General features: G+C 35.2%; 1 pseudogene; it reads right to left on the bottom strand.

Moving 5' to 3' along the window:
• Window positions 1–3,798: 3,798 nt before the first annotated feature.
• On the bottom strand, window positions 3,799–4,560 carry LOC120879258 (annotated as a pseudogene).
• Between the last annotated feature and the right edge of the window lie 19,948 nt (window positions 4,561–24,508).

Below are 24,508 nucleotides of genomic sequence, written 5' to 3'. Positions count from 1 at the left end.
CTCAGCAGCAAAGTCTTTTCCAATGAGTCAACTCTTCGCATGAGGTGGCCAAAGTATTGGAGTTTCAGCTTTAGCATCATTACTTCCAAAGAAATCCCAGGGCTGATCTCCTTCAGAATGGACTGGTTGGATCTCCTTGCAGTCCAAGGGACTCTCAAGAGTCTTCTCCAACACCACAGTTCAAAAGCATCAATTCTTCAGTACACAGCCTTCTTCACAGTCCAACTCTCACATCCATACATGACTACTGGAAAAACCATAGCCTTGACTAGACGGACCTTAGTCGGCAAAGTGATGTCTCTGCTTTTGAATAATAAATCCAAATGATCTCACTTATTCACTATTCTGGTACATAATTTACAAAATATTTTAAGCCAATATATATATATTTTAAGCTAGTGTGTGTGTGTGTGTGTATAATATTTATACTAATGACAAGAAATAAACATCCATTTATGATAAAAACTCTCCAGAAAGCAGGAATATAAGGAACATACCTCAACATAATAAAAGCTATATATGACAAACCCACAACAAACATTATCCTCAATGGTGAAAAATTGAAAACATTTCCTCTAAAGTCAGGAACAAGACAAGGGTGCCCACTTTCACCACTACTATTCAACATAGTTTTGGAAGTTTGGGCCACAGCAATCAGAGCAGAAAAAGAAATAAAAGGAATCCAAATTGGAAAACAAGAAGTAAAACTCTCACTGTTTGCAGATGACATGATCCTCTACATAGAAAACCCTAAACACTCCACCAGAAAATTACTAGAGCTAATCAATGAATATAGTAAAGTTGCAGGATATAAAATCAACACACAGAAATCCCTTGCATTTCTATACACTAATAATGAGAAAGTATAAAAAGAAATTAAGGAAACGATTCCATTCACCATTGCAACGAAAAGAATAAAATAATTAGGAATATAACTACCTAAAGAAACTAAAGACCTATATATAGAAAACTATAAAACACTGATGAAAGAAATCAAAGGGGACACTAATAGATGGAGAAATATACCATGTTCATGGATCAGAAGAATCAATATAGTGAAAATGAGGATACTACCCAAAGCAATCTACAGATTCAATGCAATCCCTATCAAGCTACCAGCTGTATTTTTCACAGAACTAGAACAAATAATTTCAAGATCTGTATGGAAATACAAAAAACTTTGAATAGCCAAAGCAATCTTAAGAAAGAGGAATGGAACTGGAGGAATCAACTTGCCTGACTTCAGGCTCTACTACAAGGACACGGTTATCAAGACAGTATGGTACTGGCACAAAGACAGAAATATAGATCAATGGAACAAAATAGAAAGCCCAGAGATAAATCAACACACCTATGGACACCTTATCTTCGACAAAGGAGGTAAGAATATGCAATGGAGTAAAGACAATCTCTTGAACAAGTGGTGCTGGAAAACTGGTCAACCACTTGTAAAAGAATGAAAATAGAACACTTCTAACACCATACAGAAAAATAAACTTAAAATGGATTAAAGATCTAAACGTAAGACCAGAAACTATAAAACTCCTAGAGGAGAACATAGGCAAAACACTATCCAACATACATCACAGCAGGATCCTCTATGACCCACCTCACAGAATGCTGGAAATAAAAGCAAAAATAAACAAATGGAATCTAATTAAAATTAAAAGATTCTGCACAACAAACGAAACTATAAGCAAGGTGAAAAGACAGCCTTCAGAATCGGAGAAAATAATAGCAAATGAAGCAACTGACAAAAAACTAATCTCAAAAGTATACAAGCAACTTATGCAGCTCAATTCCAGAAAAATAAAAGAACCAATCAAAAAATGGGTCAAAGAACTAAATAGACATTTCTCCAAAGAAGACATACAGATGGCTAACAAACACATGAATAGATGCTCAACATCACTCATTATCAGAGAAAAATGAGGTACCATTTCACACTAGTCAGAATGGCTGTGATCCAAAAGTCTACAAGCAATAAATGCTGGAGAGGGTGTTGAGAAAAGGGAACCCTCTTATACTGTTGGTGGGAATGCAAACTAATACAGCCACTATGGAGAACAGTGTAGAGATTCCTTAAAAAATTGCAAATAGAATTGCCATATGACCCAGCAATCCCACTGCTGGGCATACACACCGAGGAAACCAGAATAGAAAGAGACACATGTACCCCAGTGTTCCTCACAGCACTGTTTATAATAGCCAGGACATGGAAACAACCTAGATATCCATCAGCAGATGAATGGATAAGAAAGCTGTGGTACATATACACAATGGAGTATTACTCAGTCATTAAAAAGAATACATTTGAATCAGTTCTACTGAGATGGATGAAACTGGAGCCAGTTATACAGAGTGAAGTAAGCCAGAAAGAAAAACACCAATACAGTATACTAACACATATATACGGAATTTAGAAATATGGTAATGATGACCCTGTATGTGAGACAGCAAAAGAGACACAGATGTATAGAACAGACTTTTGGACGTAGAGGGAGAGGGAGAGGGTGGGATGATTTGGGAGAATGGCACTGAAACATGTATACTATCATGTAAGAAACAAATTGCCAGTCAATGTTCGATACAGGATACAGGATGCTTGGGGCTGGTCCACGGGGATGATCTGGAGAGATGATATGGGGTGGGAGGTGGGAAGGGGGTTCAGAATTGGGAACTCATGTACACCTGTGGTGGATTCATGTCAATGTATGGCAAAACCAATACAGTATTGTAAAGTAAAATAAAGTAAAAATAAAAATTAAAAAAAAGAAAAAAATGAAATCAATCCTGAAAAAAAAAAGCACTTTATTAAGATTTTCTCTCTTACAGTTGAAGTGGATGGTTGATTAATCTGGATGGAGATCTGATTCTTAATTTGTTAAGAATAAGTGTTTTTGTTTTTTTTTTTCCCCTTAAGGAGACTCTGACCCTGCCCAAGACAACGCCCTCAATTGTGATGTCAACCTCACTCCAGATTGGCTGGCAGTAAAACACACGTTACACATAACTGGTGATGCAGAAGAGTTGTATAATCTTGAGTTAATACTGTTAAAGGTCTAACAAAATTTTGCCTGAGAAACATTTGGACAGTTGCATGAAAGATGGACAATATTACACATTCAGAGACATGGATTCTCTAAAAATCTACCTCTGTATGTAGCCAGACTGGCAGAAATTACTTTTGTTGAACTTTTTGCTTTGTTGTGGTTCTGTAAAACATTACTGAGAAATGTTAAAACAAACAAACAAAAAAAAGTCCAGTGAAACACATCTCTGAGTTTATCTCAAGGATGTTGTTGAGGACACTGCTTACTACATTAGAAAGTTTTGGGGGATCTTGGGGGATTTTTTTCTGGTTTAATACAAGGAATACTTTTGTTTTCATCCTTTTAAATACTTTACCTAAATTTGCCTGAAGCTTGAAATTTACTTTTATTTTAAAAACACACATCTTTTGGGGGTTTTCAAAAAGGTTTTTTTGTTTTGTTTTGTTTAGATCTTCCATCTCAAACTGGAAACAATATTTCAGTTGTGCTTGTGGGAATATTGTGTGTGTGTGTGAAAATCATTCAGTTGTGCCCGACTCTTTGTGACTCCATGGACTCTAGCCTGCCAGGCTACTCTGTCCATGGGGATTCTCCAGGCCAGAATACTCTAGTGGGTAGCCCATTCACTTCTCAAGGGGATCTTCTCAACCTAAGGATCAAACCCAGGTCTCCCACATTGCTAGTGTTCTTTACTGTCTGAGCCACCAGGGAAGCCCTGTGGGAATATTAATGCATGTTAAATGAATTAAACATTTGCATGGGCACCACCAGGCATCTGAGTGACACCAGAAGTCCTGAAGTCACTTGGAAAGGATTATAGGGAATGGAATAGAGTCCTGAGGAGGGCTATGATCCTGAAGGGGCAGGATATGGCACTGGTGGTCCCCTGGCTCCTGGAAGAACAGTGCCCCATGGAATAGGTGGTGCTGCCTCTGGTGCTTGGAAGGAGGAGGATCAGAGTATGGCCCTGAAGATGGATGTGGCATATTAGGGATAGGATACTGCCCTCCCATTCTCAGTACCCACAGTCCAGAATACATGGTTCCCCATGGGCCTAAAGGACCAGCTGCATTTGGATCTGTGTGTGCACCATATTGTCTTGGCAGTTCTTGAAAAGACACAAGTCCATGTAGGTTATGGCCCTGTTAACCCAGGGCCTGGCACAGTTAGAGCTGGATAAAGACCCACAGGTTGGGGTGTGATGGCCCAGAAGGAGGAAGGGGTGCCATGGATCCAGGAGGTGGTCTTGTGGGAGGCACAGAGGAAGACATTCTGTTGCTGTGGGTCCAAAATGCAGAGTGGACGGTGCTACACTTGGTGGAGTCCAGGCATATAGAAAGTGGAGTACTTGGGTTATCCCGAGGGTTGGAACCCAGCCAACCTTGAGGTTGGCCAGGTTTTGCATTACTCACAGCAGAGGTTTTGGCAGGGTAGGTTCAGGTAGTGCATCTGCCAAGGAAAATTCATGAGACATTTTCCCGGCAGGATCTGAAGCTGCAGCAAGATCTAAAAGCAACGGCTCCCAGGAAACTGGGTGCTGAAGAGCCGTCACAGAGGTGCCTCTGGTAGAGGGTTGATGGGGTTGGGGGGATTCCTGGGGCGGGTAGGTAACACCACCAGTAGCATCAGCGGCAGGCAGCTCCTCCTTTAAACAAGTGTCAGTAAATGAATAGACTCAATTTTATTCCTATTATAAGAATTCTATTTTTGTTTTGGAATAGCAATGAAGTTGATCTCTTTATTTATTTTTAATATAAATTTATTTATTTTAATTGGAGGCCAATTAATTTACAATATTGTATCTGTTTTGCCATACATCATCATGAATCCGCCACAGGTGTTTTGCATGAATAAAACTTCTAATGTTGATGTGACAATATTGGTGAGTTTTTCTCACTTATAGACTATGTCACTGCTGTATACTACATTTTCTTGATCTCAAACACTATTGTATAGCTAATATTGGAATCGTCATTGTCAAAGCAAGATTACACTTTTAAAAAACAACTGCAGTGTCTGTTTCAGAGAACATAATGGTGTTTGGTATAAACATTTTAATTTTAATTGCAAGGCTGAGCAAAATAAGATTTTTATTACTCTTAAAGTCATATTTTATGGAGAAATGATTACGTTTCAGAAAACAATTCTATAATCCCAGGGAAACATAATTATAGACATTGTTTTAAAATTGTCATATTGCCACCTACTTTACTTTCTGTAAATTAATAAACAAGCTCTATAACTGTACCTGAAGGATACAGAGAGTTAAACAATGCACTAAAGTTAGCTCTGGTGGATAAATATTAGCTTTTTCACATATGAATGATACATGTCAAATAGATTAAAAAAAAAACTTGTAGACAAAAATAAAACTTTGAAATTGCATTTGTAAGGTGATTAAGTAGTACTAGCACTGAAGTGTGTAGATGAAGTTTTTTAAATCTATTTTAGTGATTACTCTGAGTTTTTATTGTAACTTCTTGATGGGTAGTTGCTATTTAGTATTTTCAGTAAATAAAATAAAAGTCATTTTTTATAGTTTTCAGCAAAATAAAATAAACATCTTGGCTGGAAACAATTTCTTTATCTTCAAACTACAATCAGCTCCTAAATATGCATGTACTTGTAGACACATATATACATATATGATTCTTATCATTTCTTTAGTATATATTTAATTTGAAATATATTTTCTTAGGTAATATTTATCATTTAAAATGATATATGCTATTTACCTAAATTATTTCGAACTCTAGGTTAGACATTACAGTTTTTCAGTCACTAAGTCATGTCTGACTCTTTGCAACCCCATGGACTACAGCATGCCAGGCTTCCCTGTCCTTCACCAACTCCCAGAGTTTAATCAAGCTTATGTCCATTGAGTCAACAATGCTAAACAACCAACTCATCCTCTCCTCTCCTTCTCCTGCTTTTAATTGTCCCCAGCATCAGAATCTTTTCCAGTGACTCAACTCTTCACATCAGGTGGCCAAAGTGTTGGAGCTTCAATTTTAACAACAGTCCTTGCAAAGAATATTCAGAGATGATTTCCTTTAGGATTGACTGGTTTGATCTCCTTGCAGTCCAAAGCACTCTCAAGAGTCTTCTCCAGCACTACAATCTGAAAGCATCACTTCTTCAGTGCACAGCCTTCTCTACGGTCCAATTCTCACAACTGTTCCTGTGAAATTAAAAGACTTTCTCCTTGCAAGGAAAGATTTGACAAAATTAGACAGCATATTAAAAAACAGAGATATCACTTTGCCAGCAAAGGTCTGTAGAGTCAAAGCTATGGTTTTTCCAGTAGTCATGTACAGATGTGAGAGATGTTGCAGACACAATATTAATTGGAATACACAGGCCACCAATACCCAATAAATTAAATAGAAGAGAGAAGCACAAATAAGTGGTGAGAATGGATGTTATGAAGTATGGTTCATGTGATAAATAGAAGGTTCTGTGTGAGTAAAAACATCAGTTTTTTGGATGTCTTCCAGATGAAAAAGGGTATGTAAAAGTAAAATGTAATACAGATTTGTTATATCTAAGAATGTGGAAGATGTCCTTTACAGCTTGAACATGAACTTTGAATAAGGGTGTGGTCAGACCAAGTGAAGTGAAAATAGCTCAGCCATGTCTGACTTTTTGTGACCCCATGGACTATACAGTTCATGGAATTCTCCTGGCCAGAATACTGGAGTGGGTAGCCTTTCCCTTTGCCAGGGGATCTTCCCAACCCAGGGATTAAACTCAGGTCTCCCACACTCCAGGCAGATTCTTTACCAGCTGAGCCATAAAGGAAGCCCATGAATACTGGAGTGGGTAGCCTCTCCCTTCTCCAGCAGAGTGATCAGACCAAACACAGATGTAAAAGGAATTATGCTCTAGGATACTGGTGATTCTGTCATTAAGTTTACACAACACTGAGAGAAATGAGGAATTACAAATGCATTTAGAAGACCACAATAGCTCCAGTATAAAACATGAATGGATGGACACAAACAGAGAAAGGGAAAACTGTTTAAGAATATGTGCTAATAATCCAAGAAATAAACTATAGTTTGTTATATATCACTCACTTAAAATTCACCATTCAAAAAAATGAAGATCATGGCTTCTGGTTCCATCACTTCATGGCAAATAGATGGGGGAAAACTGGAAACAGTGGCAGATTTAGTTTTATTGGGCTTCAAAATCACTGCGGATGGTGATTGCAACCACAAAATTTAAAAAACTTCTTGGAAGAAAAGCTATGACAAACCTAAACAGAGTATTAAAAAGTAGAGACATCATTTTGCTGACAAAGGTCTGTATAGTTGAATCCATGGTTTTTCCAGTAATCATGTATAGATGTTAGAATTCTGAAGGACGAAAAATTGATGCTTTCGAATTGTGGTTCTGGAGAAGTCTCTTGAGAGTCCCTTGGACAGCACTGACTGGAGGTCAAACAGGTCAATCCTAAGGGAAATCAACCCTGAATATTCACTGGAAGAACTGATGCTGAAACTCAAGCTCCAATAGTTTGTCCACCTGATGCAAAGAGTGAACTTATTGGAGAAGACCCAGATGCTGGGAAAAAATGGAGGGCAAGAGGAGAAGGAGGCGACAGAGGTTGGGATGGTTGGATGCCATCACTGAATCAATGGAGATGAGTTTGAGCAAACCCTGGGAGATAGTGAAGGACAGGGAAGCCTAGCATGCTTCAGTTCATGGGGTTACAAAGAATCATGCATAATTTAGAGACTGAACAACAGAAACGATACTGGCAATGAGGAAGGGGAAAAGTAGACAGGCTTGGCAGCTATTTAGGGGGTAAAATTATTTTAAAAAATTAATTGAATATTCAGTGAAGTGAAGTGTTAGTCATTCTGTCATGTCCGACTCTTTGTGACCCCATGGATTGTAGCCCTCCAGGCTTCTCTGTCCATGGGATTCTCCAGGCAAGAATCCTGGATTGAGTTACCATTCCTTTTTCTAGGGGAACATACAGTGGCTGAGGGAAATAGATGAATAAAAGAGGTCTTTTAATTACTGATTTAATCATATAAATGAATGGAAGATCATTCAATGAAATAAGAAACATAGAAGCACATAACAATCTTGCCGAAGATAGGATTAGCGGTTCAGTTTGGGGCCTGCTGAGTTAAAGAGAATTGAATACAGTTAGGCATAAATTATACCAAATGATTTCATTTATTTGCAGACACTGAGAACTGTTATCAGTTGTGAAATATAGGATAGATAAAAGGAAGATAGTAAAAACAGCTGTAAATCAAATTCTGCAGATCTGATGTACATCACAGTGTCTATATTATAGTTAATACTATGTTGTTTTTGTTCAGTTGCTCAGTCATGTGTGATTCTTTGTGACCCCATGGACTGCAGCATGCCAGGCCTCCTTGTCCCTCACCATCTCCCATAGTTTGCCCAAGTTCATGTTCATTGCATCATTGATGTTGTCCAGCCATTTCATGCTTTGATGCCCTATTTTCCTTCTGCCCTTGATCTTCCCCAGAATCAGGGACTTTTCCAATGAATCGTCTGTTCCCATTAGATGACCAAACTACTGGAGCTTTAGCTTCAACATCAGTCATTCCAGTGAATATTCAGGGTTGCTCTCCGTTAAGATCAACTGATTTGATCTCTTTGTTGTCCAAGGGACTTTCAGGAGTCTTCTCCAGTACCATAGTTTGAAGGCATCAATTCTTTGGTTTTTCACCTTCTTTATGGTCCAGCTCTCACAACTATACATGACCACTGGGAAGACCATAGACTTTACTATACAGACCATAAGTCTATTATGTATTATAGTCCATAAGTCTTTTATTATTAGAAGCAAAATTTAATGGCTTATCTTTTGTATTTTACTCAAGGCTTTTAATGAAGTTAACAAATATAATTATTTGTACTCATTACATTTCTTTGATTTCTAATTTTGTGATATTTAATATGTGTGCTATTATAATGAAAGATCATTAAATGTATTAGAATACTGAAAATTCAAGTTGATTTATTTTAGGCCATGGAAACTCAGGCAGAAATTACAACCACTATTATTATGAAGTACAGAAATTGATCTGGGATAGTACAGGGAGTTGAAATCATTACCACAGTGCTAACAGACTAACAGTGATAAGGAAATAAATTGTGGTGGAAGTTTTTTTAAAAACAGATTGTGCCTTTGCATTTTAGTAGAAGGCTTATGTTAATAAAGTTGTTTTAGTTAGAAAACTTAAAAAGAAATTATTCCAAAAGTAATAATTAAAATCAGTAGTGGCCAAGGTTATTCTTGGCTGAAAAATGTTTATATCTTAAAATTTAAGTTTTGAGTTTAAAAGTTACATATAGAGGGATATATGGAGATATACATATCAACAGCATTATGATTATAGATATAGGAAGCTACATTAAAACATGTAATTTACAACAGCCTCTAGATTTAGAAGATGAATTGATGATAGACTGTGCAATTGATTTCTTTAAAAGAAAAAATGTAAGCAAATACAATATGCAATTACAGGCTTCTCATGGTAAAGGGGCTTGTGTAATTCAATGAAGTTATGAGCCATGCCATGCATGGCCACCCAAGATAGATGTGTCATAATGAAAAGTTCTGACTAAACTGGTCCACTGGAGGAGGAAATGGCAAACCATTCCAGTATTCTTGCTGCAAGAATACCATGAATAGTATGAAAAGGCAAAAGATATGACAGAAGAGCCTGGTGTGCTACAGTCCATGGGGTTGCAGAGAGTTGGACATTACTTAGTGACTGAACAACTACAACCTATTCAAGGAGTGAGATTTGCTCTCTGTTACATTACTTCTACTTTTAACTATCCCAAGACTGTTTACTGCACAAATATTATGGGCAAGGTAATATTTTTTGTTTTTGCCCTTGCACAAACTTTTGAAAGATTGAAGAATAAAATGTAAGTAAGACAGAGGCAATGAAATTCAGCTAACTATACCAGCACATGCAGCTGGAAGTAAGAAAAGCAATACTAAAGGCAGGAAGAATCAGTGATTGATAGCCTTGTTGGAAAGATGGATGTGATCAGGCTGAGAGATTCCATCTAAAACTGAATTTCCTGCTACTCAAGCAGCTTAATTTCATTTATTTTTTAAACAATATGACCTTGCAGAAAGTGTTTCAAAAGATTATTTAATCTTTTTAAGTTTATAATTAAAATATGAAGATTTTTTTCCTTGCTTAATTTTGTGTTGTTTTTCTTTGTGCTCTGAGTTGGAAGGAGATAAGCTTTATGTTCCTTACTTAGTGTCAATATATCCAGTATATGTCTTGGGTTGAAAACACAACAAACATGCCTCTCTTTGAAGTTTCCATTTGTCTCTCTTTCCTATATTTTCAAGACAGGTATCTCCTGAGAAGACTAAGTGACATAATAGGAGATCAGCAGGAAACGTAAACTCCATGTTCTGTGTTAATGCATCAAATGTGCCAGCATTAAGATGAGGAATGACTTCCTGCTATGATGATTAGAATGTGTTTTCAGAAAGAAAGCAGCCCTGTGTGAATTACATTTCTTGCTTAGAGACCAAATGCAGAAATTAAATTGTATTGTTAATGTACTTTCCACAGAGACATAAAAATCTGCTTTCTGTTTTCATAGCGTAATATTATAGGCTGTTAATGAATTCTTCTTTGCTTATCTTTTCCAATCCTGTGGGATGTCTTAAGTTGAAAATTACATACTGATTAGTGAAGGAAGCTGAGTTAAGTACTAAGGAGTGCTTTCAGAATCTATATAATTAAATGATCACAGACCAAGTGTTAAGCACTAGAGGGAATATTTACACTATTTTTTGGTGATGACACAAAATCTGTTATACAGAAGATAAAGAAAACATGAAGCAACGTTTGATTTCTACAGTTATTCATTTGAGACTGGTTATATAAATAGATATTCTTGGGCACCCCTATAAAAGTTAAAACATAGGAATCATTCTTTGAGAGACTTCCAAAATTGTATTTGTTCATTAAATGTGTTCATTGAGTGGCAAACATGTTTGATGTAGATTATAGCAAGCTACGGCCATTACTTTCAAAAATACTAAGCACTGTGGGTCAGGAGAGTAACTTAAGAATAAATGAACAAAATTAAGCAATGCTTAACTGACAGTTTTTCTATAAGAGCATTAAGAGGAGAAAGGTATGACTTAAGGTGAAAAGAAGAAAAAATAGGAGAAATGTATGCTTTTTAGAAAAGGTATATATATATATATATATATATATATATTTTTTTTTTTGTACTGTGCATCTGACAGAAGAGTATGCAATTTACTGAAATTAAGAATTGGGAGAAAGCAAAGCTTGACAGTTGGAACAAAAAATTCTCTTGTGGTATGCTTAATTGCACACTTCTACTAAATATTAAAGGTGAACCCTTGACCCAAAGACAACCAATCAACAGATTGATCATGATCAATGATCTATTCTACCAAGAGGTTAGTCTTCCTAACTGAGCTGAGCTATCTAGAAAAGTGAAAAAGTGAGTGTTAGTCGCTTCGTCATGTCTGAGTCTTTATTTATTGTACTTACTTCAATTTATTGTACTTCAAAATTATTTATTCTCTAAAGCACTCCAAATGCATTCATGTTCCCTGCACCATGAAATACACTAAAAAACAGGATAGATGATTCAAAAAGGCATACTCAGAAATGGTATCATTTCATGTAAATGTGCTTTGACTAAACAAGTAAAATGCATATTTTTGAAATTTTTAGAGGCTATTTAATTGAATGTTTCTTTTATAATTGGTACTTAGAGAAATGACTCATAAAACTCAAGGTATAAGCTTAATGTCTATTAAGAATTGAATCATATGCATTTTCTGGCCCTGTATTAACTATAATTAATGTGTCTTCATAACTTGGACTATCAGGTTTTTAGAAACATGAAGTAGTTGAGGATCAAAATCTATGATTCTCTGCACTTCCTTTCACAGATTGCATAACACCCCTTGAAGTTTCAGAGGTGAAGTGAGTGGAATGTGATCACTTTTGTAGCTACAATTTCACACTGGGAGACTGCTTTTTTCTTTTTTTTTTTACTTCCTCAATTAAATTGAGAAATTACAAAGCAGCAAAATGTTGCAGCTAATCCACTGGGAGAAAAATTATATGCATATAAAATAAAATATACTGCCTTTTTCATGAACAGTGTGTGAGCTATTTGAAAATTTTATGCTATTAGCACTTTCAATATGTCATTAACCTAGAAAATAAGAGGGAATAATGAAAGTCATTAAAAGCAGTTGAGTGGCCTGCTGTAGCCTGGCCAATAAGAGAATAAAGAATGGGAAACAGAACACGACATTCTATTACATTACAATCTGGCAGGACTTTGTGTACAATGTGTATATATATATAAATTTTTCTGCCTCCATAATATGCTTTTTATGTATATAGGACAAAAGAAGGTTTTAGACAGAATTGCCAAATGCTAGACATAAAAAAATGTCAGCTAAATCTAAAACGAAGGTCATTATTCTAAAGTTGAAGCACTGAGAACATCACACTCTGTATCTTCCTAAAACCTATTCTGTCACAGCCTTCTAAACCACTGTGTTCAGGCAAATTTTGAGTTTAGAAGAATAATCATGAACAAAGATGATGAGGAAAAAAAAGTATATAATGGCTACTTTTGCTCTGACTCCAAAATTTATGTACTTACCATTGTGTTATGAGACAAAAGACATTTTATTTCTTTTGGGTACCAACCACAAAAGCCAAACTACTTTTCCTTGAATATAGATTCACCTCAGCTATGACCAGCACTAGAAACTCTCAGAATCATCTGATTTTAAGCTAACTTTGATATAAACTATTTATAATTTTGTACTATTCCTTAGAACTTACCAGCTTTTTGTGGGTATTAAATTGATGGCATATTCAAGATTCCCACTGAATTTCTAAGCAATTGGGGACAAATGCATGGAAGATTATGTTCTCTTTGGTTTGGTAAACTTTGATTCTGTTTCTCTAAGCAACCCCACGGACTGCAGCATGCCAGGCATCCCTGTCCTTCACCATCTGCCGCAGCTTGCTCAAACTCATGTCCATTGAGTCAGTGATGCCATTCAAACATCTCGTCCTCTGGCATCTCCTTCTTCTCCTGCCTTCAATCTTTCCAACTCTAATATAAGAGTTAAAATAGACATATGGAGAAAATTACAAGACAAAGGCAAAGGCAATGGAAGTAAACAGAAGTAAGACTTTAAAAATAGTAATAATAATAATGTTATTTATTTCTTTATTTACTTTTTGCTGTGTTGAGTCTTTGTTGCTGTATGAGCTTTTCACTAATTGCTGTGAGTGGAGGCTCCTCTCTAGCTGTGGTGTATGGGCTTCTAATTGCAGCGGATTTTCTTGTGAGGCACAGACTCTTAGGAATACGGGTTTCAGTAGCTACAGCACATGGACTCTAGAGCACAGACTCAGTTGTGGTGCATGGGTTTATTTTTCCTGTGTGGCATGTGGGATCTTCCTGGGCCAGGGATTGAGCCCATGTTTCTTGCATTGGTAGGCAGATTCATTATCATTGAGCCACCAGGGAAGACCAGTGGTAAGATTTTAAAGTGCTGATGATTCAAGAACAGATATGGGATTGTTTAGAAAGGAATACCGTATATACAGGGCTTCCTAGTTGGCACTGGTTGTAAAGAACCTGTAGGCCAATGCAGGAAACAAGAGATGTGGGTCCGATCCTTGGGTTAGGAAGGTAACCTGGAGGAGGTCATAACAACCAACTCCAGTATTCTTGCTTGGAGAATCACATGGAGAGAGGAGCCTGGCAGGTTTTGCTCCATAGGATCTCAGAGAGTCAGACAGGAATGAAGTGACTTAGTATGTACCCCATATACTGTAATAACTTGTCATCAGGTACAAGAGGTCATGGGAAAATATTGTTAGAGTTGAGACCTAAGCTGATCTATACAAATTTTTCTTCCTTAACAAGGCAGCTGTTTTGACAACTTTCTAACAATATACATTGACTCTATACTAAATATCCTCCAGTCCTTATTTTCAAAATGGGAAATGTTAGGAAATTAAATATATGCATGTCCTCAGTTGCTCAGTTGTGTCAGATTCTTTGTGGCCCCATGGATTGTAATCTTGCCAGGTTCCTCTGTCCATGGGATTCTACAGGCAAGAATATTGGAGTGAATTGCCATTCCTTCCTCCATATATATGCATATATACACATATACCTTACATAACAATTGTTTATTCTGATATTATTTGAAATAGTGACACTTGAAAGTTTGGGGATTTCTTGTTATTTTGTTAAAACAATTTTACTTATAAGACAGATTAAATAATTTTAAGAAATGAAATTCTACTAGCATAGTTTCAAGTAAAACAGCTCCCAATTTACTCAATAAAAATTTTTTTGGCATACAATATCATATGAAAAATTTTGAACAACATACTATATTCTGAAAATCTCAAAAAATGTGTGTGTGCAAATATGTGTACACACAAATGCTGAGTAAAAGTGATATTCATGTCAGGCAATTACATAACTGTAATTATAGGAAAATAATTTTATCATGAAAGATCCCTGATTTTAGTATTGAATCTTCATATTTTCTCCAGGAAAATTCAATCACCTGATTCTACCACTTTTCCTTTACATCCTTCCTCACTTCTCACTACCCATCAACAACTATCAGCTTCTATTTTTGGCAAATCAATGCACATATTTTAAATTAAATTTTATATGCCAATTTATTATTTTAAACTTTATGTTTATTACTTATATAAAATCTAGTGTGTAAACAATATATGTCATTATCTTTGAAAATCATTTGGGATCTTGTCTTGGAATACACAACATGCTTATTTTTTCTCCATTAAATTTATGACTCTCCACCTAGTGCCACTTAGTGGCAGTTTACATGATTAATTTAAGCCCTTAAGAGAAAATAGAAAATACAGAATCTAGCTTTTTTCTTTATTTCTTTTCTCTTACAGAAATAAGATAAAAATCTTTACTACATGTATCAATAAAGATTCTCCAGAGAAATAGAATGAATAGGATAGATATGATAATAAATTATCATTGTTATTATGTAAAATAATAAATCTCTTTAGATATAGAGATATAAGAAATTGGCTGACAAGATTTTGAAAGCTGGCAAGTTCCAAGGTCTATAGGATGAGTCAGAAACTGACACATTATTTTCAATGGTGAAAAACTGAAAGTATTCTCCCTAAGATCAGGAACAAGACAAGGGTGTCCACTTTCACCACTATAATTCAACAGCAATCAGAAAAAGAAAAAGAAATAAAGGGAATCCAGATCAGAAAAGAAGTAAAGCTCTCACTGCTTGTTGATGACATGATACTGTACATAAAGAACCCTAAAGATAGTATCAGAACATTGTTAGAACTAATCAGTGAATTTAGAAAATTTGCAGGATAGAAAATCAATACAGAGCAATCACTTGCATTTCTATACACTAACAGTGAAAAATAAGAAAGAGAAATTAAGGAATCAATCCCATACACTGTTGCAACAAAAATAATTAAATATCTAGGAATAAACTTACCTAAGGAGACAACAGAACTGTACACAGAAAATTATGAAACTAATGAAAGAAGCCAAAGGTGACATAAACAGATGGAGAGATATTCCATGTTCCTGGGTAGGAAGAATCAATATTGTGAAAATGACTATATTACCAAATGCAATCTATAGATTCATGTGATCTCTATCAAATTACCAATGGCATTTTTCACAGAACTAGAACAAAAATAGCAAAATCCACATGGAAACACAAAAGAGCCTGAATAACAAAAGCAATCTTGAGAAAGAAAAATGGAGCTGGAGGAATCAACCTTCCAAACTTCAGATTATACTACAAAGCTACAGTCATCAAGACAGTATGATACTGGCACAAAAACAGAAATATAGACCAATGGAGCAAGATAGAAAGCCCAGAAATAAACCCATGCACCTATGGGTACCTTATTTTTGACAAAGGACGCAAGAATATGAAACAGGGCAAAGACAGTCTCTTTAATAAATGGTGCTGGGAAAATTGGACAACTGCTTGTAAAAGAATGAAACTAGATCACTTCCTAATACCACACCCAAAGATAAACTGAAAATGGATTAAAGACCTAAACTATAAAATTCTTATAGGAAAGCATAGGCAGAATACTCAATGACATAAATGAAAACAAGATCCTCTATGACCCACCTCCTAGAGTAATAGAAATAAAAACAAAAGTAAACAAGTGGGACCTGATTAAGCTTAAAAGCTTTTGCACAGCAAAAGAAACTATAAGCAAGGTGAAAAGACAACCCTCAGAATGGGAGAAAATAATAACAAATGAAACAACTGAAAAAGGATTAATTTCCAAAATATGCAAGCAGCTCACAATTCAATGCCAGAAAAACAAACAACCCAATCAAAAAAATGAGAAAAAAAATAAACAGACATTTCTCCAAAGAAGACATACAGATGGCTAACAAACACATGAAAAGATGCTCAACATCTCTCATTATTAGAAAAATGCAAATCAAAACTACAATGAGATATCACCTCACACTGGTCAGAATGGCCATCATCAAAAAATCTGCAAATGATAAATGCAGGAGAGGGTGTGGAGAAAAGGGAACGTTCTTGCACTGTTGGTGGGAACATAAATTGATACAGCCACTATGGAAGACTGTATAGAGATTCCTTAAAACACTAGGAAGAAAATCACCATATGACCCAGCAATCCCACTCCTAGGCATATACCCTAAGAAAATCAAAATTGAAAAAGACACATGTATCCCAATGCTCATTGAAGCACTATTTACAATAGCTAGAACATGGAAGTAACCTAGATGTCCATCGACAGATGAATGGATAAAGTTGTGGTCATATACACAATGGGATTTTACTCAGCTATAAAAAAGAATGCATTCGAGTCAGTTCTGATGAGGTGAATGAACCTAGAACCTATTATACAGACTGAAGTGAGTCAGAAAGAGAAAGATAAACATTATATTTTAACCCATATATATGGAATCTAGAAAAATTATACTGAAGAATTTATTTACAGGGAAGCAATGGAGAAACAGACATAGAGAATAGACTTATGGACATGAGGAAAGGTGAGAGGAGAGTGAGATGTTTGGAAAGAGTAACATGGAAACTTACATTATCATATGTAAAATAGATAGCTAACGGGAATTTGCTGTATGGCTCAGGAAACTTAAACAGGGGCTCTGTATCTATCTAGAACAGTGGGGTGGGGCGGGAGATGGGAGGGAAGTTTAAACAGGAGTGGATATATGTATATCTATGACTGATTCATGTTGAGGTTTGATAGAAAACAACAAAATGTTGTAAATCAATTATACTTCAAAAATAAAAAGTAAAAAAAAATTATAGAATGGAAAGCAAAGAAGTATTTATGACATAAATTTAAGAAAATCATCAGGATGTAGATGGTATTTGAAGATGCAGGTGAAACTAAGGTAGATTAATATCAGCAGCAGTAGACACAGAGGAGAGTTAGAAGGGATCAAGACCCATGTCTTTCTAACTCAATTTTAATTGCAACCTTTTCGTTTCATGCGTGACTTGGGTACTTTACTCTCTGCATTATGTACACTATGATGCATAACATGCATCAGTTAGATAAACTCAACAAATATATATATATATATATTAATAGATGAATAGAAAATGTGTCATTACAAGTGGAGTACAACTTAACATCAAAGTATGTATTGCCAGGACTTCAAAAAAGAAACCACCAGAAATTTCCTAATGTGCCAAGGAGTCAGAGCTGAAAAGAAGGTCAGAAATGACCTTTTCCAATTTGTTGAAATTTGGAAAAAAATGTTGGAATGCCTCAAGTTAGTCTATTATTAATATTTAGTGAAATGTGATTAGGGCACTAGCTTGGATCTTTTGACTCCTAGGCCAATATTTCTTCTATTCCACTGAGCATAGAATAGATATCTGAAGAGATAAAAATTATTTTAAAGCCAGAAAAAAATCTGGTAATTAAAGTGGGAATAATTAATAATTAATTTGAAGTTTGATAGCTAAATTCTTTTTTTACTTTATGAATATATATTTTTCACATATTTTCTTCATTTAAAAATACTTCTGAGACTCTAATTGTGAAACAACTGTGGAGATTTTTCTGAAGTATGTTAATGCTCACAATAAGAAGTTTTATGGGTTGACTACATTCTATCCTGTGTACAAGATACTCTTTTCTAAAAATACCCTCTACTTTAAATTTAGCATTAAAATTGCTTTATGAATTTTATTTCACGTGCTACAGAAATATAAAATTACTGTCTTAAAAACTATGACTTCTGCATGGATGTGGATGAAAAATAAATGGACATTTTTCATATGAAAATAGCTGATATACCAAATATTATGAATAGAAAATAAAGTGCACAGAAGCTCAGAAGAATTGATCTATGTGGATTTTCAGCTAAATAAAAAGATAATGTGACATCACACATAAGTCATTGCTAACACATTTAAACATTCCAGATATCCACCACTGAATATATAAGTAGTGATTAAATAAACAGGCAACGTAAAACTTCTTAATGCCAACATCTGTACAATGTTAAAACTACTTTAGATGTGAATTTTTGAAGGTATGCAGAGCCATACTGAAAGAAATATGTTGTAAGCCATAGTATGACTTTTTATCTGGTCTTTGAAACTTCTTACTGTGGGGGAAACTGGGTTTTGTTCTGATGGGCAGGACCATGCTCAGTAAATCTTTAATCCAATTTTGTTGATGGTCAGGGCTGTTCCCTCACTGTTGTTGACCTGAGACCAAACTATTGTGGAGTTAATGAAGATAATAGCATCATCCAGGGTAGTAGGTTATTTTCCTGTGGAATAATGACACAAATATATGTTTTGTTTTATTTCATGTTGCTGGCTTTATTTGTCATGGGCTTTCTATCATTAAACTACAGAATTGGTCAAAAGTAAGAAAAAAAATTCAAAAATACTAGCATCTCATTCAATTTTGGTCTTAACAGTATCTCTGAAGAATTTATCTAGGCCTCTTGACACATACACCTCACAAAAACATGATGATGCTTACCTAATGCTATCTGCAGTGATTTCCTCTTATTGTAGAAGTTATTTGATGACTACAGTTTAAATATGTGAAAATAGACTTCAAAAAGGATATGGGAATTTTTCACATAATATAGTGAATCCTTAGTGAATTTCCATACTGAAGATATTAATTCTATATTGTTTGATGAGCTAATATATTTCAATGAACTACTTTCTAGGAAACTTTTGCCATTTTTGTGTTTTGTTTAATTTTGATATTACAGTAATACTGCTGGAATATTTTTAGAGACTTCTAAAAATAACACTAGAAAAACAATATAAATCACTCAGTTTAGTCAACTGTAAAATAATGCATTGATGACAAAACGCTATCTTTCTTCAAGTGCTAATTTTCAGTTCAGTATATACTGTTTGAGCTATTTCTTCTATGTGGGCCATAAAAAAGTAAAATAATATATAAATAGACAAAATTTTCATTTAAATTTCGTCTAAATCTCATTTTAAAAATACATCAGCTAAATAGAATAAATATCACCGAGGAAGGTGGGAAATTTCAAAGGTGAAAGTATACTTCTTTTCGAAGTACTAAACAGTCTATGAGATAGTTACTCTGCATTTATATATATTTAAATGTTTATATTATTTTATTCTACAAAAAATATCTATAGATATGTGTTGCATTGTATACTATCTTCAAATTTGACAGATATTATTGACCCTCAGAAATTCAGATGTCTGAGTTCTTTAAATACTAGCTATTTTGGATAATTTGCACAATTTCTATGTGGAAAATATAGTCAAGACAACTATCTGTCCAATAACATACATATGTTTGCAGACACAGAATCATAATTATAAACAATTATATAATTGCTACTTAGAACTCTCAAATGTTAGAATGAACATCATTCCTATGGTAGTTGGCATTTTAAAATTTGCAAAAAAAAATCGTAAGAATGATAATCCTTTGAGATCATTTGAGTGACTTTGGCATGTGCAGTGTAGAAATAGTAAGCAAAAATGCAAGAGAAATGACTGAACTTTAGCAGTTAACAGCCACCATTTATTTAAAATATATATATAATCTATGACCAGTAGTGAAGGTTATAGAGATCAGTTCAAACAATTACACTTTATTTAAGTTACCTTCCACTTTGTTACTTTTCAGTGGCTCAGTCATGTCCAATTCTACGAACAAATGGATTGCAGCATATCAGACATGAGACACCTTGAGGGTCTGTAAAGCTCTTCAGTGATGACTGTATCTGTTTAGAGAACGTTAAATATACATATATCCCTAATCATTTTATTTTGGCTCGTCTAATTCATTCAGACTATATTTTAGTTTTGTTTAGCTTTCAATACTCCTAAATATCTCCAGCATCAGTTACTTTGTTTAAATTTAATCCAAATTTCCCCATACCCTGCCTTTGTTAGATAATAGAAAACTGCTTTGTTAATAACTCCATTCCTACAGTTATTATATATAAGTATCTTGCCTTCTTCAGTTCAATGCAGTTCTAAGTCATGTCCGACTCTGTGCGACCCCATGGACTGAAGCATACCAAGCTTCCGTCTAACACCAACTCTCAGAGATTGCACAAACTCACATCCATTGAGTCGGTGATGCCATCTAACCAACTCATCCTCTGTGTCCCCTTCTCCTCCTGCCTTCCACCTTTCCCAGCATCAAGGTCTTTTTCAATGAGTTAGTGCTTTGCAACAGGTAGCCAAAGAAGGGAGCTTCAGCTTCAGCATCAGTCCTTCCAGTGAATACTCAGGACTGATTTCCTTTAGGATTGACTGGTTGATCTCCTTGCAATCCAAGGGGCTCTCAAGAGTCTCCTCCGACACCACAGTTTAAAAGCATCGGTTCTTCAGTGCTCATCTTTCTTTATGGTCCAACTCTCACATCCATACATGACTACTGGAAAAACTGTAGCTTTGAATATATGTCCACTTGTCAGCAAAGGAATGTCTCTGCTTTTTAATATGCTGTTTAGGTTTTCCATAATTTTTCTTCCCAAGAGTAAGTGTCTTAATTTCATGGTTTCAGACCATTGGTAATGATTTTGGAACCCCCCAAAATATAGTTCCTCACTGTTTCCATTGTTTCCCCATCTATTTGCCATGAAGTGATGGAACCAGATGTCATGGTCTTCATTTTTGAATGCTGAATTTTAAACCAGCTTTTACACTCTCCTCTTTCACCTTCTTCAGGAAACTGTTTGGTTCCTTTTCTCTTTCTACAGTAAGGGTGGTGTCATCTGCATATCTGAGGTTATTGGTATTTCTCCCTGAAATCTTAATTCCAGTTTGTGCTTCATCGAGCCTGGCATTTCCCATGAGATACTCTGAATATAAGCTAAATAAACAGGGTGACAAAATACAGCTTTGACATACTCCTTGCTTTCTTGCCCTCACCAAACAATTTATTCATATCCTATATATCTTCTTATGCAGGGATTTTGGATAGTGATAAATTTCACTTTAGATTTTATAGTTATCATGACTGGATTAGTGAATCAATCCACTGTTTTCAAGTATTTGCTCTTTGACATTTCGTCTAACTTTTGTGGAAGAATGTAGGTTTTTCCCCTGTGACCTGGAATCCTTCTTCTAAATATTTTCCTATAACTTAAAGATTGCTTCTAAATACCAAAGATCAATTATACCAGTTTCCTACGACAATTTTTGCTTTGTTTCATTATGCCTAAAATCATATTACACTATAATCTGGCTCTTCAAGATACAGACTACTAATCTCTTACTTTTATTTCCCTAGGAATCCAGGTCAGTTTAATTTTTCTTTCCTGACCACTTAACTGCCTCACATTTTGTGTTCTTATATACTATTTGAGACTTTTTTTTGTTATCTTTTCCAACAAATATCTTCTTGTTAAATATTTCTTGTTTCTAAATCTGTTTGATTTTTACTTACTTCTCTTTATATGAATAAATAAATATATTTATTCTTTAGAATAAATAAACATATTCTTTAGGAATCAATTTTGAATAATGTAAAAGAGTCACTTAAAGAATTGTTTATATTTAATAGGCTAAACAGCAAGTCATCAGGATTAAATATATAATCAAACATCAGAACATATAATTTCACCTTTGTGCAACTGTCTCTAGGCTAGGACCTCAAAAGCTTACCTCATTCCTTATTCACTTCCCCATATGTGAATTTCTGTCAAAATAGTCTAATAATTTTTAAAAAGCTATTTTATTAGTTTTATAACATATGTTTGCGTATGTGTATTCCATTACTTCATTAATTTGTCATTTTTCCATATCATATTTTCGGTGTTACTTTATTATTAGGGAAAATTTTTTGTTTTAGAAATTATATAAACAGAAATATAATCTCTTTAAATATACTTTAAAGAGATTCATGTCTACCAAACATTTGTCCTTCTAATTTTGTATTATGTCATCATAAATATCAAGGAAATACTTAAGAAGCTTAAAAACTAAATATATATATGCACATGTGTGTGTGTGTGTGTGTGTGTGTGTGTGTATGGTGTGTTACCATCCATGGCATTGCAGAGTTGGACAGAACTGAGCCACTGAATTGAACTGATAAATATATATATACACATATATATAATAAACATATTTAAAATTTTAAGAGATAATTTGCATAATTCTGCATGGGAAATATATTTAGGTCACCTGTTTGTTCGATATGGCTGTAAAATAAATATCTTCTGAAAACAGAATTATAAGCAATTATGTAATAGTTATTTTGGAGAAGGAAATGACAACCCACTCCAGTGTTCTTTCCTGGAGAATCCCAGGGACTGGGGAGCCTGGTGGGCTACCGTCTATGGGGTCGCACAGAGTCAGACACGACTGAAGCGACTTAGCAGCAGCAATAGCAACTTAGAACTCTAAAACAGAGGGTGGTCCTAAGATGGTGGAGAAATAGGATGGGGAGACCACTTTCTCCCTCACAAATTCATCAAAAGAACATTTGAACGCTGAGTAAATTCCACAAAACAACCTCTGAATGCCAGCAGAGGACATCAGGCAACCAAAAAAGCAGCCCATTTTCTTCAAAAGGAGGTAGGAAAAAATATAAAAAGAGAGACAGAAGAGGTTGGGATGGAACTCTGTCCTGGGAAAGGAGTCTTAAAAAAGACAGAAGTTTCCAAACACTAGGAAACACTCTTACTGCTGAGTCTGTAGTGAGCCTTGGAACCATGGAGGGCAACATAACAGGGAGGAAAAATAAATAAATATTCTATTAAACCATTCAATATCACAGTAATCCAAGTCTATGCCCCAATCAGTAACGCTGAAGAAGCTGAAGATGAATGGTTCTATGAAGACCTACAAGACCTTTTAGAACTAACACCCAAAAAAGATGTCCTTTTCATTATAGGGGACTGGAATGCAAAAGTAGGAAATCAAGAAACACCTGGCAAATTTGGCCTTGGAATGTGGAATGAAGCAGGGCAAAAACTAACAGAGTTTTGCCAAGAAAATGCACTGGTCATAGCAAACACTCTCTTCCAACAACACAAGAGAAGACTCTACACATGGACATCACCAGATGGTCAACACCGAAATCAGATTGATTATATTCTCTGCAGCCAAAGATGGAGAAGCTCTATACAGTCAACAAAACCAAGACCAGGGGCTTACTGTGACTCAGATCATGAACTCCTTATTACCAAATTCAGACTTAAATTAAAGAAAGTAGGGAAAACCACTAGACCATTCAGGTATGACCTAAATCAAATCCCTTATAATTATACAGTGGAAGTGAGAAATAGATTTAAGGGCCTAGATCCGATAGACAGAGTGTCTGATGAACTATGGAATGAGGTTCATGACATTGTACAGGAGACAGGGATCAAGATCATCCCCAGGGAAAAGAAATGCAAAAAAGCAAAATGGCTGTCTGTGGAGGCCTTACAAATAGCTGTGAAAAGAAAAGAGGCAAAAAACAAAGGAGAAAAGGAAAGATATAAGCATCTGAATGCAGAATTCCAAAGACTAGCAAGGAGAGAAAAGAAAGACTTCTTCAGCGATCAATGCAAAGAAATAGAGGAAAACAACAGAATGGGAAAGACTAGAGATCTCTTCAAGAAAATTAGAGATACCAAGGGAAAATTTCATGCAAAGATGGGCTCGATAAAGGACAGAAATGGTATGGACCTAACAGAAGCAGAAGATATTAAGAAGAGGTGGCAAGAATACACAGAACTGTACAAAAATGATCTTCATAACCCAGATAATCACGATGGTGTGGTCACTAATCTAGAGCCAGACATCCTGGAATGTGAAGTCAAGTGGGCCTTAGAAAGTATCACTACAAACAAAGCTAGTGGAGGTGATGGAATTCCAG

Source organism: Oryx dammah, unplaced genomic scaffold (genome assembly GCF_014754425.2).
Source record: "Oryx dammah isolate SB20612 unplaced genomic scaffold, SCBI_Odam_1.1 HiC_scaffold_20, whole genome shotgun sequence".
NCBI lineage: Eukaryota > Metazoa > Chordata > Mammalia > Artiodactyla > Bovidae > Oryx > Oryx dammah.
This window is presented reverse-complemented; position numbering and strand designations above follow the sequence as displayed.